The 19,903-nt window shown below is 44.6% G+C and overlaps 2 protein-coding genes across 4 annotated transcripts in view; one reads left to right on the forward strand and one right to left on the reverse strand.

Moving 5' to 3' along the window:
* The window catches only part of LOC117282029 (elongation factor-like GTPase 1), a 442,127-nt gene that overhangs the window by 309,537 nt on the left and 112,687 nt on the right, over window positions 1–19,903 (forward strand). The gene's annotated exons all lie outside the window — the stretch shown is intronic.
* Window positions 1–19,903, reverse strand: part of LOC111875007 (protein giant-lens) — a 75,247-nt gene that overhangs the window by 53,837 nt on the left and 1,507 nt on the right. The gene's annotated exons all lie outside the window — the stretch shown is intronic.

Raw genomic sequence — 19,903 nt, forward strand, 5'->3', positions numbered from 1 at the left:
CTGAGACTTGGTACGTCAGCCACTAATTAAACTATTGTACCAGCCCCGGATGATACATGATGATGAGTGTGGAGCAGTCGGTGGAATGAGAATTGGCAGGGGAAACCGAGTGCCACTTTGTCCATCACCTGACCGGGACCCGAACCCGAACCGCCGCGGTGGGAAGCCTGTGACTAACCGCCTGAGGTAGCCTTGCCTTCCCTTGGCTTGCTTTCAGACTCTGAACATGTAAGCAATATTTTCCTCAGGAACGTCAATGAACTTCTACCGCACCACACAGCATCGCATTCCACAAGAGAATACTCTTCGAAACAAAATATATGCAGATCGAACTTATACATTTCTTATTAGTCTTCTTTCCTTATTTAAAAAAAATTATAAGTAGGCATATGAAATCCCCTTGCTCCCTGTATGTATATCTCCCCTATCAACTTTGAGTAGCTGAACCAATCTTTATGATTGGTATGTATATCAGGCACCTGAGTCCATCTCAACGTCATACTTCATAAATCCCTCCCATCGGTCTGTGTGTCTGTATGTGTATCCTCCCATCGCTGCTAGGCAACAGCTTGGTAAATACATTCCCGCTGCAACGCAGTTGGTGTCATATCATAGGATTGTTTATGTATCCCGGTGTGGTTTCTAGTTTTATCAGTGTGTAATGCCACTCCCAGATTATTTTAATTATGATCTCATCATGTAAAGAGAGTAAGCCTGATAACTGTATTGAGCAGGGTTATTATTATTATTATTATTTTTTGAAGGGGTGGGTTTCCCCATTCACCGCGACTAGTAGTCTATTGTACGTCCCCCTTTGATGTTCTACCAGTCTCTATACCCTACCGGTACTGGTGCGTGCCATCAGCCCCGACTCAGCCAGCGAGTTCGGCCTCTACTGGCTCAGCGGTACCTGATGCTTCCCCCATCTACCAGAGGCGTTAGAGACTCTTGTTGGGCGGTAAATGTCCGATAATTTGGCTCAGAGGCCTCCTTGAGACATGAGGTTCTTTTACGTGCCGTAAAGCTACGACACAGGACCCACGGCTTAAAGTCCCTCCCGGAGGACTTGTTCCCTGAAATTTTCCGCCCTTTGAAATTCCAAGACCTCCGCCGGTTTTGAACCCGCGTATCACGAGTCATGAGGTGGGAACGTTACCTCTAGACTACGGAGGCCGCCGAGCAGGGTTATAGTAATGCACTGGAATATTACGTATATTCTCAAATGAATTCTGATCCGGACACTGTTTGCCATCACCAAAACAGCGGGCTTTATTTCACGTTCATAGTTTTTATATCACACTGTTCAGACTTTTGTCAGCTTTAATATGAGAAATGTTACTAGTGATGAAAATGTATTGTGACATAACTCCTGAAAACCGGATAGTGTAGCCAAAGCAGATGTCGATTGCTGGGCAACGCTTCGGTAAGCACGTTCCCGTGGAAACGGATAAAACAGAATAACAGGAACGGCTTGAAATGGTCGTCTATATTCTTTTCGCCTGGAAGTTAGTTCACTTCGTTCGTGGGAGGGAGCAGGGATTTTTTTTTGTTCGTCATTCGTTACGGTGGAAGAGAAAACATTCGTAGTTCAGTAAAGAATGGAGCGAGTCCACAGTCATTGATTGTGAGCTGTTATAATTGGTTGTAATTATAAAGAAGTGCCAGTAAAACCGATCATCCAATCCAGAACCTATTATTATTAGTCACGCATATTCGACATACGTGATATTATCATATAAATAACATTATTTCAAATTGCGCAATAAGTGATAGCTAATAGACGTTTATTTTTTCCTATAAAATGGATAATGAAAGAACTGCGCTTGTTACAAGTTTTGGGCTATATTTTTGTGATCCAGATACCCCATTTAATCAACTGCTTATTCTATACATGTGGGCGAAAGTAGTGACAATTTGCTATATTGTGCATTCACCCTCATCAGCGCCATGTCCAGGTTATGATCTGCCTCAGCGCATTTTCGTGTAGTCTTCATATCGTAGTCCTCTGGGTATCGGCGTATCGGATGGCCATACTGCCTCCATCTTCAGACCTGAACAGTGTTCCTGTTTTGAATGATGGCGTAAAAAAGCAACTGTTTATGGCATTTCCACGACCTCCTGGTGGTCCGCTGACGAAAAATAATGGAAACCTGTGATTTACACGTAATTCATCGTTGAGTGTACTCATCAACAAGTAATTCTGAGTATCAACATTTTTTGCAGATATGGTATTAAATTGTGATCCCTAGGAACAGTGTCTGAGGGAGATGAGATGGAGCTCGGGCTAGTCACACGTGTGTAGGTCCTCCACCCCACTCCGAAAGCCATATAAATATATGAGCAAAATGTAAAGTAAAGCTGTCCCTGTGCTTAACTAATTAAGCACTGTGCCATGAAGGCGTATGATGGAGTGGATGTATAGATCCACATTTTCTTCACGTCGGCACTAGTGGTTAGCTTCACGCCCCTGTCGCTTCATCCGCGGACAAAGAGCCCCCGGTGCCCGTTGGATAGGAAGTGGGGTGGACCCTAGAGCCGATCTCAACGACGTGAAGAAGAGAAAATTTTTCACCTTACCCGGACTCGAACTCCGACCCCTCGGACGTTCAGCCCGTAGTCCATCGCTCTACCGACTACGATATCGCGACTCCTCTAAATATGTGCGTATATTTAATAAAAACTTTTTAAAAATGAGACTTTCTGTAATTTATTAAAGTACATTTCACAATGCATAATAAAGAGTTTTACAGTGTTTTACAATGTACACATTATTTTAATTCATTTTACATAATTTATAAGAGTATATTTGAGGCCCCCTCCTAGACCGCGGCTCTGGGCCAAATGGCCCTGACACCCCACCCCCCACCCCACCCCATCTATATGGGCCTGCCTAGGAACTCCATACTGGAGGTCTTGTGAACACTCAGGACTTTATGATGCCAACTCAACGATATTTTGGACAGAATAGTCTGCGATACTGAACAGCGTCGTGAAATAAACGATACATGAGCAAAATGTAAACTCCGGCGTAAATAGAAGCCGTTAGTAGGATGCTGCAAAGTTGGCAGCCCCTGTGGATGAAATGGCGGGAACTATATAATTTGCTAGCTTGGCCGATGCAGCTGCAGTAGCCATGGAACGCACGACCTGCATCATGCGTTTATTGTTGAAGTTCTCTTTAAAAAAACGACTCTGTTAAAACGCAGCGAATATTTTGCAAGCATTTCAATATTGCTCGTCACGGAATAGCTCCTTGCCGGAATACCATACAGTTATGGGCAGAAAACTTCAGAACGAGTGCTTCCGTGTTGAAAAAGAAACCACCAGGCAGCGTGTGTACAGTGCGGCCGCCACAGAGCACAGGCTGTGAGACAGTATTCATAAGACGCTCAGACAGGAGACATTCTGTTGATGTCGGAATATCCGATCGTAGCGTGAGGAGAATTTTACACGAGGATCTAAATTTCCATCCGTACAAAATGGTGGAGGTGCAAGAGTTAAGCTGAGCATTTAATCGGAATTTTGTCCGAAGATGTCATCCTTACGGCAGTTCAAGCACACTTCCACTTATCTGACTGTGTCAACAAACAAAATGTTCGCTGTTGGACAGGGTAAAATCCACTGCAGCTCAATCAATGGCCTCTTCACAGTGCATGTGTCGCTGTTTTGTGTGGAGTGGGAAACTTCGGAAACAGAGGCCTTTATTTCTTCGAAGACGAAGATGAGCGTGCAGTTATAGTCACATCTGCTCCTCATGTTGAAATGCTACGGAACTTCCGCACAGCAGAACTGAGCTCTCGATCATGTGGTTACAGCAAGATGGTGCAACTTGCCCGTACAGCGAGAGCTTCCGCGGAGGTCGCTCGGGAAATGTTTTCTTGAGCACGATATTCCACTGCGCGACGAGCTTGCATGGCCTGCACGTTCGCCTGATCTCTCTGTCTGCGACTATTTCCTCTGAGGTACCTCAAAGCGGAAGTGTACACCACTAGACCTCAAGATCGCAATTGGGAAACACGAGTGCGTGATTGGAAGAATATATACGCAGCAACGGGCAACATCTTAGTGATTCGCTGTAAGGTAAAGTTGTCTCTGTGCTTAACTAATTAAGCACTACTCCATGAAGGTGTATGGGGGAGTGGATATATAGATCCACATTTTCTTGACCTCGGTACTAATTGGGAGTAGTCAGCTTCACGCCTCGGCCACTTTTCCTCCAGGGAAATAGCTCCCTGTACCCATTGGATACGTGGCTGGATGGGCCTCCGGGCCGGTCTGGACGACGTGGAGAAGAGAAAATTCTTCACAATACCAGGATTCGAACTCCGACCTCACGGTAGTCTAGCCTGTAGCCAGTCGCTATCCGGGTTCCCAGTGATGCGCTGTTCGAAATTACGTGTACATAGAGACGTAACGAAATGTATGTGAAATGAAATGGTATTCAATTTTCGTTCATTTTCTATCAATAATTTAGAATTTTACTGCTTTATATACTTTTTAAGGTGAACGCGGCAGCATAGGTGGTTGAGTCACTATGCTACAAGCCGGAAGGCACGGGTTCGAGTCCCGAGGAAGTCGTCCTGGTGTCGCCTCAGCCTCTAACAGAAATGAGCACCAGAAACCTTCCTGGGGCGTAAAGGGCAGCCGGCACGTAAGGCTAGCAACCTCACCTCCATCTGAGCCGATTGTCTACGAAATGCGGGAGCCTCGACGTCTCACAACTCTGTGGGCGTCCCTGGCCCTTTACAGAGATAGTTCTATTTTTGTATACTTCTGAACGTCGTCAGGTTTCTTTGCCGCACGTGACACCGTGGGTAGATCAGGAGGTGCGGTCCACTGTAATGCCTTCGGTTCTAAATTTTGTAGGACACAGCTTTAAATTTATGCATAGCAACGTATACCATTAATCTGTGGCAACACCACTGCAATAAGAATTAGTCTGAAATTCATTGACTTGTGTTCATTAGCATCTTGAGGAACAGGAAACTCGCATTGAAGTGTAGTGTATAGTTGGCCTCGGGATTCAACCCACTGTCTCTCTGGATGTGAAGCTTTGGGGCCTTCTGGCTACCTGAACCAGTTACTCTTTACTAATTTCCCCCGCCAATGAGTGAACGGCGATCTGAAGTTCGAGGCTGTGAAGCCCTGAACTCTAGTAGTTATTTACCAACGTTTCGGAGGTATCCAATGCCTTTATCTTCAGGATAAAACTATTCTTTAAATGGGTGCAAAGTTTCAGAAGAACATAGTGCCTACATCATCATGGAGGAAAAGATCTTTAGATGGTTACTAAAGTTTCGTAAAAATCTGATTCTTCCATCTTTAGGGTAAAAGAGTAGATATCAATAATTCGGAGGATTTGCTGCTTCATCTTCAGAGTAGAAAAGACCTTATATACGTACTGACGTTTTGGAGGAATCTGCTGCCTCCATATTCAGGGTAGAAGAGGCCTTTAGCTAGGCAGGTCTACCAACATTTCAGATGAACCTGCCACTTCCATCTAGGATAGAATACCCAGGCTTCACCAAAACGTTTATGCTCATCTACCGAACTCTGTTGCGTGACCGAGAAAGCTTGGCATAGCGGTAACGCTTTACACCCCGTATTCGAGGATTGCTTGCTTCGAATATCCGCAGGAATGGCCACCATCCTGGTAGTTGTCGTGGTATTTCTCAGTCCCCCTGCCGAACTGCAGAGCTAATACCTATTTGGCTACGACACCTTCCTTCCAATTCTTTTATACTTTCATTCGACTCTGTATAATATGGCTACTAACTCCTTAATTAATTGTTCACCACGCCATGAAGGCATATGGGAGAGTGGAGATGTAGCTCCACCACTCTTGACCTTAACACTAATGGAGGTGAGTGGTCAGCTTCACACTCCGGCCTCTTTATCCCCCCCAAAAGGAGTCCACAGTGCCCATTGTATAGGAGGCTGGATGGGCCGCAGAGCCGGTCTGGACGCGGTGAAGAAGAGATAATCCTCATGCACCCGCCGGGAATAGAACCTCTCTCGTCCAGTCCGCAGCTCATCGCTATCCCGGCTGAGCGTCATTAAATAAGCCACGGAGAAGGATGTATGACGTCACATCCAAGACGAATGTAATCTGAGTAGCGTTTGTCCGATGTTATCCGCTTTGGAGCCACATGGTTCAGTCCGCACGTCGTGTTTACGGAAGTGGCTTGCAGTGGGCAGTTTTCACGCTCCAAGTTGTCTCCGTGCTTAACTAATTAAGCACTACGCATGACGGCGTATGGGGGAGTGGATGTATAGATCCACGTTTTCTTGACCTCGACACTGGTTGGAGATGAGTAGTCAGCTTCACGCCCCGGTCGCTTTATCCCCGAGAAAGAGCCCCCCATTACCCATTAAATATGAGTCTGGGTGGGCCCCAGAGCCGGTCTGGACGACGTGGAGAAGAGAAGATTCTTGACCCTACCGGTACTCGAACTCCTACCCCTCAGTCATCCAACCCGTAGACAGTCGCTATACTGACTGAGCTATCCGAAAGTACTGCATACTACAGAACAGTTATATATGTAAGTTTCTTGTTTCAAGTAGATTCTGAAGGAATCTGACGATGATGTATACAATTCGGAATTACTGGGATTTTGGACTTTATCCATCGTTCGGTATTCTAGAAAACTAGAGAACACAAGGTTTCGGAAACTGGATCTGTTTCCTTCCTCAGGTGAGGGGGAGACGCCTACTCTGTTGAATGCGTTAGGTTAGCTCTTTCTAAGGGGCCCCATACACGTACGAGCCTGGCTCGCGAGTCCGACTCGGCTCGGGTTACAATGAGCCAGAGTCATCCGTGTGTGGGTCGCCATGCTCATACGTGTGTGGTGAAATTAATCCGAGCTCGGCTCCTCGCGAGCCAGACTCGTACGCGTATGGGTCGCCCAAGGGACCCAACAAAGTAGGTGTTTCCCATCCACCCACCTGAGTACAGAAACAGATCCGTTTTCCGAAACGTCATGTTCTCTAATATTTTAGAATACTGGACGGCGAACAAAGTCCAAAAAAACGCAGTTTCGAGTCCGTTAGACTTTTCCGATTTCGACCAAAATTGGTTATGTCCATAAATTTTAATGTAAGTCACCAATATAAAATTTTATTAAAATCCTTTCAGCTATTTTCGTACTTAATGTCCCCGTTTTTATTATGTTTTGTTTGTGAATGTGTTTAGGAAACACTAACACTGATTAGATGTTGAAGAAGTGCGCGTTTCACCACTACGTGAGAATACGTAACAAAGAAATGACTGTTTCTGTTGATGTACTCCTTTCATGTTGATTCTTACCGAGCGAGACGGCTCAAGCGACAAGACTTCTGAGTTATATTTGGGAGGTTCTCGGTTCAGATCTCATTGGGGACACTGACTATCCTGATTTAAGCCCTTTGTGCGTTTCCTCATTCCCCCCAGGAAACAGCCGGAATCGTACCTTATTAATTGGCCACGACCGCTTTGGAATTCAGTATTCACTGTCATAATTCAACGCTTGAGGGTCTTGATGTAAGAAAACATACTGTTTCTTAAACCTTCGACATAGGTCAGCAAAGCAGGAACTTTTGACCAGCGCGGATCGCATAGAAAACGATGCGTCCAACAATTCTTCTATTGATTTCGTGTGTATTCCTACCCGCGCTAACGTTTTTTACCTAGCCGTTGCGTAGCAACGATTGTAGGATTCACAGACAGACTCAGATTGACGGGAGGTATGTATGAAGTACGTCGTTGACTTGGTCTCAGATGCCATGATGTACATACCAAGTTTCATTAAGACTGGTTCAGCCATTCAGAAGTTGATTTTAGGGGGATTACAGACAGCATGATGATTTCACAGGCCTACTTTCATTTTTTTAAAATAAAGAAAGTATGCTAATAAAAATTCAAAGGAAACTCTGTGCTTAACTAATTAAACACTACACCATGGAGACCTATAAGGGAGTAGATGTATAGATCCATGTATTCTTGACCTTGGTACTAGTTGGAGGTGAGTGGTCGGGTTCACGCCCCGGCCGCTTTGCTCCAGGGAAAGAGCCTCTGGTACCTATTGGATTGTAAGGTGGGTGGGCTCCAGAACCGGTCTGGACGACGTGGAGAAAAATATTGCCTCTACCGTTACTCGAACTCCGACCTCTCTCTCGTCCAGCCCATAGCCAGTCGCTATTACCGACTGAGCTATCACGGCTCATATATGTCAGTACACATCCCATTTATTTAAACACATGGCAGCTGAGAATGGACCAACTCTTTGAGAATCTTAAAACATTGACTTTATATTCCGTTCCCACCTCTCCATTTCTTCACAGCCTCAACAGTAAATGTGATGACAGTGACGTCATCGTCATGATCAGCATTAAGCATAGTACATTTTAAATATAAGAGCGTGAGTAGATCAGTCTTTACAGCTATGGGGTGGACGGCCAGGGTTCGATTCTCGGAGGAGGCAAGAGATTCTTCTCCTCTTTACAGCGTCCAGACCGACACTGGGGCCCGCCCATCCTCCTATCCAATGAGTATCTGTGGCTCTTTCCTCGGAGGTAAAGCGGCCGGTTCGTGAAGCTGAATGCTTAGTGCCGTGGTCAAGAATGCAGGAGCTACACGTGTCACTAGCTTGATGCATAATTAATTAAGTACGGGAACAACTTTGTGCCTTCCTTTTTTGTCGTACACTTTTAAATAAAAGGAAATTCTGCGAGAGGGGACTCCCACAGATCGCGGAATATTTGTGGTCGTTAGGCTGGAAGGATAAATAAATAACATAGCTGGAACAAAAGGAGATTTACGGCATATGTGATTGTTTCTTGTCGAAGTAAACATGCAGTTTGTGACGAGTGGAACTCCCTCTCACCGGCTTGTCATTCTGCAAGCTGGCCATTGAACCGCCTTGCGGTCTGCTTACAGGGGATTTGATAGACGCGTGCGCTGAAGCTGGCCTAGAGCGTAGCGGTCATTAATTTTCAAATTCGAAGGAATTTTATTGTCATGAGGAACCGTATTATCAGAATTATGTTATTACGCCCACATTTTTCTGTCAATAACCGCCTCTATAGTCTAGTGGTAACGGTTCCTCTCTACAGAAGAATAGGACCCGGGTTCGATTCCCGGCCCTACCAGATTTTCTAAACAGTAGTAGTGGGTCTGGAACGGGGTCCACTCGGCCTCGTGAGGATAACTGAGGAGCTATTTCCTCTGCTCTAGGAAACCGAGATTAACAGCCTTTGGAATCCGTTGCACTGACCACGCGACACCCTCTATCCGCAAAAGTTGGCACTAACTTCGCCGACAAGCGGCGGTCGCTCGGTCGGTATTGTTCGCTTGCGGATTACCGGCCACGGAATTGGTTTCGTTTTCTCTATCAATGAAAAATGCTTTTCACAGTTGAATACATACTTTAAAACTCACAGCATTTAAGAATGCAGACGAATCACTTTTCTCTTCGGACAAAACTTGACGGTTTCTTCAAACTTGCATTATTACATTCAAAAACAACTTCTGAGTCTTCTCTCGATGAATAAATATATTATCTTTTTATAGTTTTTAAATAAAGACTCTACAGTGATATTTTTTTATTTATATTTATCAGCACTAATTGCATCATTAAATTTTCCATTTATCTGTGCTCTAAGTTTTTTTTTTGTTTTAGGTATACCTTTTCTTCACTGATCCGGATTATCGCTTAATCAGTATATCTCCCCTCTCAATTACTCGGGATTAGCAATTTACTATTCCGGCATTAACTTAAGGGTCTGAGAAAAACCACGAAAGGCCGGTGTCTCCGCCGAAATTCGAACCAAGTATCTTCCGAATATGAGTCCAGAGCGTTGCCTCCACAGCAACCCGTTCTGTGTAATATGCGGAAAGCTGTCGTTCATCTTCAGAATTCATTCGGTCAGTAGTTTCATTGTATGGGTGTGAAATTTGGTTTCTCACATTAAGGGAAGGACATAGATTGAAGGTATTTTGCAAGAAGATTCTGAGGGAGCAGCGGTTCACAGGCTTTATAATTCCTTGGTCACCCAAAAATAACACCCATATTTCCCATAATTATGGACCACAATGATTAAATTCGTTGATATTAATGAGAGAGAAATTCAAAGCATTTACCTTTATAGATGTGAGAATGTGCTGGGAGTTGATGCTTCTGATGATTATAATTATCATCCCTGTACAAAACTGTGCGCGGATACATGTTTTAACAAGAAGTTCTGGGAAGAACCAATCGCCTACTTTGCTTTCTTTACATATAAGGGGCCCCGATGAAAGGTATCCAAAATAAAATAATTATAGCTCAGAAAGCTTTTATTATACACATTTATGGGTTACACCACTACAAAGGGAAACTACCAAAGTTTTTCTGAGTACATAACTTTCTCAATAAATTCCAACATGGACTTCCTTGTTGCCACGACAAATATCCAGACGATCCAGCATGTTTGGTGTTACCATAGCCACAGCGTCCCTTATGCGAGCTTTCACGTGTGCGGGTCGTTGATCTTAACCTGGTAGACAATGTTCTTCACATAACCCCCACAAGAAAAAATTCAGTGGGGTTAAATCTGGTGACCCAGGAGGCCAAGCGATTGATCCACTTCTGCCGATCTATCTCCCAGCCATCTCTCTGTCCAAGTGATTCCTAACATGGTGGCAGAAATGCGGCGGCGCATGCGCGTAAGTCGGGCATAAAAAAACTTACAGGGTTTTCCTTCCGACGACAAACCGGATACGTGTATGACAATTACTTTCCGAAATATAATTTTTTTATTTTGGATACCGTTCATCCGGCCGCGCCATAGCTCAAGCGGTTAGTCGCTGGGTTCCCACCGCGGCGGCCCGGGCTCGATCCCGGGTCTGGTTAAGTGGGATTTGTGGTGGACAAAGTGGTGCTGCGGCAGGTTTTCTCCCAGTACTTCGGTTTCCCCTGCAAATCTTCATTCCACCAATTGATCCACCTATCATCTGGGGCTGGTACAATAGGTCAGAAGGGGCTGCAGTACATGGGACTTAGTCACACCCCACTAGCAATTAAAAAAATACCTTTCATCCGGACATCTGATACTAAGTATTTCGTACGATGCGGACCGCATAGAAAAAACCCTCGTACGGCAGTTTTTCCAACGTTACGCGTGTATTCGTTGGTGCGGGAACATGTTTTCCGATCCATTGCCTAGCAATGGTCGTCTTTTCTGGCTCCAGTATTCAGTCTTGTGTTTGGAGGGGGAGACAGACATCCAGATGATTCATAAGCCTGAAAATAGTTCTTAAGAACTAGGTGACCCCCCCCCCTCGCGGTAAGTAGGTCACGACTACATGGAGGAATTGCTGTCACAGTTTGAAAACCGTGATCTAGAGACTTGCATGGGGAGTTTAATAATTTTCCCTCTTTATCACACATTATTACAGTTATTAAATCTACGAAGATTATTTCGGAGATTGGCAAGTCATATAGCACGAAAGAGGGCGAAGAGGAATGCATGTAGGATTTTGGTGGGAAAGCCAGAAGGCGAGACCACTAGGAAGACCTAGACGTGGGTTGGAGCATGAAGTTAAAATGGGTCTAGAGAAGTAGGATGGAGTGGTAATTAGTAGACTGATATAGCTCAGGATAGGGACCACTGAACATTCTGGTCCCATAGAATATTTGGAAATTGTTGAGTATCGCAGAGACTGGCGGCTTTTCAAGAGGGGCTCAGCTCCATGGAGTTAGTTCGAGTCATGTAGCAGACATGTAAGAGATGAGAAAGTTAAAGGTAAAGTTGTTCCTGTGCTTAACTAATTAAACACTACGCCATCAAGGCGTATGGGGGAGTGGATGTATAGATCCACATTTTCTTGACCTCGGCACTAGTTGCAGGTAAGGGGTCAGCTTCACGCCCTGGTCGTTTGCCCCACTGGAAAGAGCTCCCGGTACCAATTGTATGGGAGGTTGTGTGGACTCCAGAGGAAATTCTTAACCCTACCAGGACTCGAACTCCAACCCCTCGGTCTTCCAAGCCGTAGCCAGTAGCTATAGTGATTGAGCTATCCTGGCTCCAAGAGATGAGAAACACAAACTTTTAGTTGTAACTCGCGACCCTTTAAAGACCTAGCGGTAAATGAGAAGGTAATATATTAAGATGGACGCGAAAGGGGAAACGGGAGTTGCGGACGCGCAATAATTTCATCTGGCTCAGAACTCGGGCTAGTCAGGGACGGATTGGGGCATAGGCAAAGTAGTCCATGGCCTAGGGCCGTATGGGGCCTCACGCAAAGCGGGCACGCAACTTGTCTAGCAAGAGAGGGTGCAACACGCCTAAGGCGGTTAGGAGCAACAAAAAAAAAGTGCTTTCCACTCCCTTTATTCATTGGTCCTTCTGAAACACCCACACTAAACTCTGGCCTACGGTCCCCCAAACTCTTAAACCGTCTCTGAGAAACAGTAATATACGTTCGTGTTCAAGGATTTCTTGACTCACTGAGCCACCGTAAGCTTCTGAACAGTAAGTTAGTTGTGCAACCACATTATCATGTTAATGCGCCTCTTGCGATATCTCTGCAAAGCATAGTCTCTCGTTTAACTTAGCCTATTTATACATGTGTGGCCAAAACATGTAAATTAGAAAAGAATATGTAAAACTAATGACATTGTAGAAATATTGATAATCATTTTTGATGTATAAAATATACTTTTAGTTTCCTATTGACATTTTAATGATTTTAATAATCATAAAGTATTAAAATACATTTTTAGTGAGTGACCTATTCTTGCTGTCTTTTATATTGTTGCATTATTGACGTGTACTTTGATAATGAGGATTATAACTCCTATGACGAAGGTTCAAGTGAAGGATTCCAGACTTGTAGGACAAGCATGTAGTTTAAGGAGAGTCATAAATGTACAGGGATACAGGATGTTTTATTGTTTTTGGTAAGAAACAGATCGTGTTTGATTGTGATTGCTTGTAGCTCTCGTTGAAGGCAACGACATGAAGATCAACAAACTACGGAACTATAAGGAAATCACGTATTTGTGATGATCTGACGTAGTGGTTTCCAGGTTCTGGGGCACTAGTTCGTTGGGTGGCACTGAATATTCAGGAATATGTATGTAATGAAACCTAATTGATTATGATTCTCAAGATGTTTTATCATTTGTAAAATCTGGATAAATATTGATAGATGAAATCCTACAGCAAGTTGAGTTTAAAAATGAAAAACTGAAAAACATGTTAAACAGATACGTTACGAAACCTAATCAATATTAATGAAAAATACCTATTAAGCCATATCCACGAAATTACTTACAATGACCTAATCCTTCCAGCCACATTATGGCCCTGGAGTCGACTCAGCCTCTAACATACGAGGAAATGAGTACCAGGAATCTTCCTGGGGGTAAAGATGCCGCCGGCGCGTAAGGCTGACGTCACCGCCACCTGTAAGTCGATTGTTTAGAAATTGTGGGAGCCTCGATGTATCAGAATCCCATGGACCTCCAAGGTCCGTTACAGGGGTAGCTTTATCTTACAATATCTAACGAGACATTAAACACAGCTCTGAAACTAAGCGACATATAAACACCAGCAGTAACAATGTCATACAATTCGTACGTTGATTCTTAGTGCGTTTACCAAACTACACCGCGTTGCATCCCAGAACGTCGTAATCTTGGTACCTACTGTCCCTAGAAAGTACTATCTCTCATACGAGACAGACTGGATAATACAGAGCCACCCGTTTGGGTATGGCTTTAGTTGTAAGGTTATGAAATATGGAATATTAAATGTTGCTGCTTAATATCTAGCACACATGGCCTCTGGTATTTATCCCTCGCCGTAAGCCTCCTCTAGGACTGAAAGAGCTCAGAACCGGAGGTCAGTTCTTGCACTTGTCTTTCCAAATTTCCGATGGTATCTGCGTGAAAACCATGGTGATATTTGGCCAGCTTTATTTGTGTTCAGTCTCCCACTGTTGTTAAACATTTCTTCCAAATACAGCCTCCTGTTCAATAAGTTTACGTTCAGGTCATTTTGCTCGCAAATGCATACGAAACATAAGACATGCGTTGCTCGCTGTGCGCTCACCGCTGTCTTGTAGATATTTCATGAATAGCAAACCGCGCANATATTTATCCCTCGCCGTGAACCTCCTCTATGACATGAAACAGCTCAGAACCGGAGGTCAGTTCTTGCATTTGTCTTTCCGGATTTCCGATGATATCTGCGTGAAAACCACGGTGATATTTGGCCACCTTTATGGGTGTTCAGTCTCCCACTGTTGTTAAACATTTCTTCCGAATACAGCCTCCTGTTCAATAAGTTTACGTTCAGGTCATTTTGCTCGCAAATGCATACGAAACACAGGACATGCGTTGCTCGCTGTGCGCTCACCGCTGTCTTGTAGATATTTCATGAATAGCAAACCGCGCATGCACAGTGAGTTCTGCTTAGCAGACTGCCACGTGTTATAAACATTTACTGCCTTGTTTTCACTGTTATCAATTGCGAAATGCATCACCCTGTATTTTCGAGTACACCACGAGTTCTGCTATTGAATCGTTCTTTACTCATCGGCAGTAATCTTTTTCGAGTGTCAACGAATGCCATAGCCGAGAGGTTAGCACGCCTGCATCGTGATCAGGAGGTCCCGGCTTCTAAACTCGGCTCGGATACCGATTAACCTGGCAAGTTTTTCATCTTCCCCTCAGTCGCTTCAAGAAACTGCCGGAAGGCCAAGTCAGTATTCTTGAATCATCGTCTAATTCAACGCACTTGCCCTTAACTTACGTATTCTTAATCTTGTCACTGGATAGCGGCGAATGGTCAACTTCACGCCCTGTCCGTTTTATCCCCGGTAAAAACTTTCCGTGTTCATTGAGTCGGAGGCTAAATCTTCCTCTGGGCTAGTCTGAATACCGCGCAGAAGATAAATTTCTTGAAGAGTTCATTGTTGTGGTGTATAACGACATGTACTCCTTTGAAAGTCAGCCGACGTTTCGGAAGAGCATGTCGCCTCCATCTTAAGGGTCGAAGAATAAGCCAAGCAAGAAACCAGTGTGAAAGTAATGAAATGTCTCGAATACTAGACGAGAGTGTCAGTTTACAGCTAAGTTCACTTGAATGTCTCTAAACAATTCCGTGTCTTATGGGCACAGCTGCATATTGTCAACATTTCCACATTAACCGAAGAAAGAGGAGAGGATATGAGGTTATCCCAGCGGAGAACATGAAGAGTTACTCTCTTTAGCGGGTGCAGGTTGTGTAGTCCGGTAGAAGTTCACGGAATTGTCGAATGAACTTATTGCCTCCTTCTTCATGGTCGAAGAGTAAGGCAGTCATTTAAGGACACGAACAGATTTCTGACTGCTGCTTGGTTCTTGTGGTTGCTTGGCTTATTCTTCGTCCCTGAAGATGGAGGCGATGTTTTCCTTTGAAACATCAGTTGACTTTCAACGGACTACATAGCGTTATATCCCAGACTATGTAACTCTTCATGACCACCGGTATGGGAACCTCAGACCCTACATAAATTATATTTGCCAAATTCATCTCGTTTTGAAGCCTGACATTACTTAAAATTACTGAACATGTATCGGTTTATGAAGAACTCTTTCCTTTGCAATTATACTACTTAAGGGGATCGTGTGATTTATCAGTTCTTCGTATTCTAAAGAGCCTGGGTCCAAATCACAGACTTCTGATCGTCTATTCTTCCTAAGATATATGGTTCTTCCACTCGGATGCAAGGGGGCACTCGGTAGCGTAGTTGGTCGAGACACTATGCTACAAGCCGGAAGGTCGCGGGATCGAATCCCGATAAAGTAATTTTTTTCAGTTTACCTAATCCTTCCAGCCGCGCTATGGCCCTGGGATCGACTCAGCCTCTATCAGAAATGGGTACCAGGAATATTCTTGGGGGTAAAGGGCGGTCGGCGCGTAAGGCTGACAACCATACCGCCATCTATGAGCCGATTGTCTAGAAAATATGTTAGCCTCAACATCTCACAACCATATGGGCCTCCACGGCCCGTTACAGGGATACCTTTACTTTTTTTACTCGTATGCAGGGGCAGTAACTCAAATTATGACACGTCTGCTTCTTTCTACATCCCATCTAATTTTTTATTCGCCAATCATCCTAGCATTCAATGCTGTATACGAGGGAGTGTCTGTGAATAGATCACAGATGGAAGTAAAACAGCTGTAATGAACGTAATACGTTTTGTATATGTATCGCTAGATAGCAGCACAATCCAGCTTCATGACAGTCTCGGCAGTAGACGCGAATGCATATGTTCAGAGGCTGGCTTCAGTAGTCAAAATGGTGACTGTACTTGAGTGTCCTATCAAAGATCAGCATTCTGTTGTGATCTTCTTGTGGGCAAAAGGACTTTATGCAAAGGATATTCGTAAAGAAATGTACCTGTGTACGGTGAGCAGTGTTTGCCGCGTAAGGCGGTTCACAACTGGGTCGAGAAATTTTCTCAAGGACGTTCGAAATATTTCTTTCAGATTCGAATCTCGCTTGTTTTTTTATTTTTCATATTATGACCATTTGTAGCTTATTTCCTGACTCACCCTAGTGTTTTAAGTTACTGATGAAGGTAAAATAGTTAAGGCTATCCCTGTATCAGGCCGTGAAGGCCCTTAGGGTTGCGGGACTTCGAGGCTCCCACATTTTCTTTAGACAATCGGCTCACAGATGGCGGTAAGGTTGTCAGCCTTAGACGCAGACCGCCCTTTACCCCCTAGGAAGATTCCTGGTACTCATTTATCTTAGAGGCTTAGTCGACCCCAGGGCCATAGTGACACTGGATTAGGTAAACTATAAAGATGCACCTCATCGTGACTCCAACCCACGATTTTTCGTCTTGTAGCATATAGCCTCAACCAACTATGCTACCGCGCCCCCCCCCCCAGAGGCATGACATAAAAAAACTCCGTGGCTTGAGTCCGCAGGCGAACTAAATCGACCGAGCGACCGCCACTTGTCGGCGAAGTTGGTGCCAACTTTAGCGGATAGAGGGTATCGCGTGGTCAGCGCAACAGATCTCCACGGCCGTTAATTTCGGTTTTCTAGACCGGAGCCGCTATTTCCTTGAAATAGCTCCACAGTTATCCTGATGGGGCTGAGTGGACCGCCTTCCAGACCCACTACTACTCAGAAAATCTGGTAGCGCCGGGAATCGAACCCGGAGCCTCAGGATCTGTAGCCGGTAGCGTCGAATAAAGCGATATATATTCCATGCATTACCAGATGCAAATTGAAATGACTTAACGAAATATTCTGACAACGGCAGTCACCCAGTTTGTAATACCACTATCATATTGGCTGGACAGAATGAGGAAACCCACAAAAATCTTAGTGACGATAGTCGGTGTGCCACCTGAGATATGAACCATCGCCACTTGACCCACTCCGCTCGTTGCGAATCCATTTTGTGTGCACCAAGTTTTGGTAAGTGGCTGGCATTCTTCAGTGACCTAGTTAACACGCGATTTGAAGTGGAGAAATGGTGCAGTATCTAATCACATTGACGTGTGACGGGAAACCTCAATAGCGCAGTGACAGAACAGGAAGGGTGCCCACAATATCTCTCAATGACTGAACGCAGTCTTTGAAACGTTAATTAAAACCAGGATTTTGTCCGGTTGCGTGCATGTATCCTCGTGATTAATTAGGCTGCATGCCATGAAGACGTATGGGGGTGTAGCTATGTCTCCGCGCATTGTTAACCTCGACAGTTGATAGAATTGGATTATCAGCTTCCTTCCGTGATCCCTATACCCTCTGGCAAGAACCCCCAGGAAGCTAGGTGAACACCAAAGTCAGTCTGGATGGTGTGGAGAAGGAAGAAATCACGTGTTCTATTCCCGATGAGGCTATTGGATTTTTTTTTAATTGACCTGATCCTTCCACCTGCACTGTCCTCCTGGTGTCGACTTAGCCTGTAACAGAATTGAGTAGTAAGGATCTTCCTGGGGCGTAAAGGGCGGTCGGCGCCTATGGCCGACAACCTCACCGCTGTGAGCAGATTGTCTAGGGAAAAAAGGGAGCCTCGACGCCTCACAACCCTATGAGCCTTCACGGCCTGTTACATGGACAGCTTTACCTTACACAGAAAGCAGGGAGAGCCGGGATAGGACAGTCGGTATAGCGACTGGCTACGGTTTCTACGACCGGTGGGTCGGAGTTCGAGTCCCAGTAGGATCAAGATTTTTTTTTCTCTTCACTATGTCGTTCAGACCGACTCTGGGGTCCACCCAACCTCCTATCCAATAGGTACGGGGGGCTCTTTCCCCTGGCGTAACGCGGCCGGGGCGTGAAGCTGACCACTCATCTCCAGCTAATGCCGAGGTCAAGAAAATGTAGATCTATATATCCATACGCCTTCATGGCGTAATGATTAAGTCGTTAAGCATAGGGACATCTTTCCTTTTTACTTTTATACAGACAGCAGCCCCTGAACTTTTAGAATATTTGTGGTATTTGAGAACAAAATGTATTGTGAAAGGACTGGAGTATGATGCACTTGGTCTTAACTGAACTAAAGGTCTCAAGAAAAGAAAGCAGTTCTTCTCAAAGTTACTGACATGGATGCGTCACTTTCTGCCTGCGCCACAATAGAAAGGGAAACGGTGTGTTGAAACCTGTGCAGGAGTCAGTCGATATGGCGTCAGTGACCTACTGAATATTGCATTAGATAACATGTGTGAAGGTAGCGCATTCAACTCTTGATTTCCTCAATCAGATTTATCCAGGCTTGTGCCACAGGGAACTTGGAGGAACTCGCGCAAGAGCTTGTCTGAGCCCCCTTCTTATTGGCGTAGGAAATAATAAATTATATACTTCTATGTATCGCTAAGGATATGTACGTAAGTAATGTATTATCTCTTTATTTCAAGAATGAAGGACAAAATATTGTTTGCTGGTGCGAGCCCCATTTAAAAATTGCCAACACCCTCCTGGAGTCGTTGCTTTAAGAAAAACCTCTTTTGGTCCCAAGCACGTGTGGACCCAGTTTCGGAAAAGATGGAGCTAATGGCGGTTAATTTTTTTTAGAATTCCTACAAATTTATAATGATCGTGTTAGTCAATAAATAAGGCTACAAATGTAATTCAGGCAAAGAGTTAGTCACTGCATTATCCATGTCAGTGCTGTTAGTGACATGGGTTGTCCAGTGCTTGAGGTTAGCTCTTTCTAAGGGACCCATCAGAATAAGTACCTCCCCTCTCTCCTGATGACGGAAACAGATTCAGTCTCCGAAACGCTGTGTTCTTTGGTTTGTAGAATATCGGACGATGGACAGAGTCCAAGAAACTAGTAATTCTAAGTAGGTTTAACCAAGTTCACGAACAATATACTAGGAAAATCAGTATAATGTAGTAATTATGTAAAAGTATCTTCCTGATGATGATCTCATTAGGTCGAAACATATCCTAGAAGTTATCATTTATGAAGAAGTGACGTCGCACACAAAAAGTCTACGAGCACAACAAGAATTTGCTCCTTCCAGAGTGCCTCTGCGGATTAAATTGATGTTGATGGCTTCAGTTTATGAATTCGTCCTGAGATGCGGTGACGTATGCAGAAGCATGTCCTGTGCCTGTAAACTGGATAATGAGTCGTGTTGGAGTGAGGGAGTTATGTAGCGGTTTCCGTAGGGACATTGGTGATACTGAGAGCTGGGATATCTCAGTATAGTGATGGGCTATGGGCTGGACACCCAAGGTTCGATTCCTGGCAAGGACAAGAGATTTTTCAATTCTTCACAGCCTCCAGACCGCCAGCCTCCTATGCAATGGCTACCGGAGGCTCTTTCCCTGGGGGTAAAGCGGCAGGGGCGTGAAGCTGACCACTCATCTCCATCTAATTCTGAAGTTAAAAATGGTAGAGCTATACCTGGACTCCCC

Source organism: Cryptotermes secundus, unplaced genomic scaffold (assembly GCF_002891405.2).
Source record: "Cryptotermes secundus unplaced genomic scaffold, Csec_1.0 scaffold321, whole genome shotgun sequence".
NCBI classification, from domain to species: Eukaryota; Metazoa; Arthropoda; class Insecta; order Blattodea; family Kalotermitidae; genus Cryptotermes; species Cryptotermes secundus.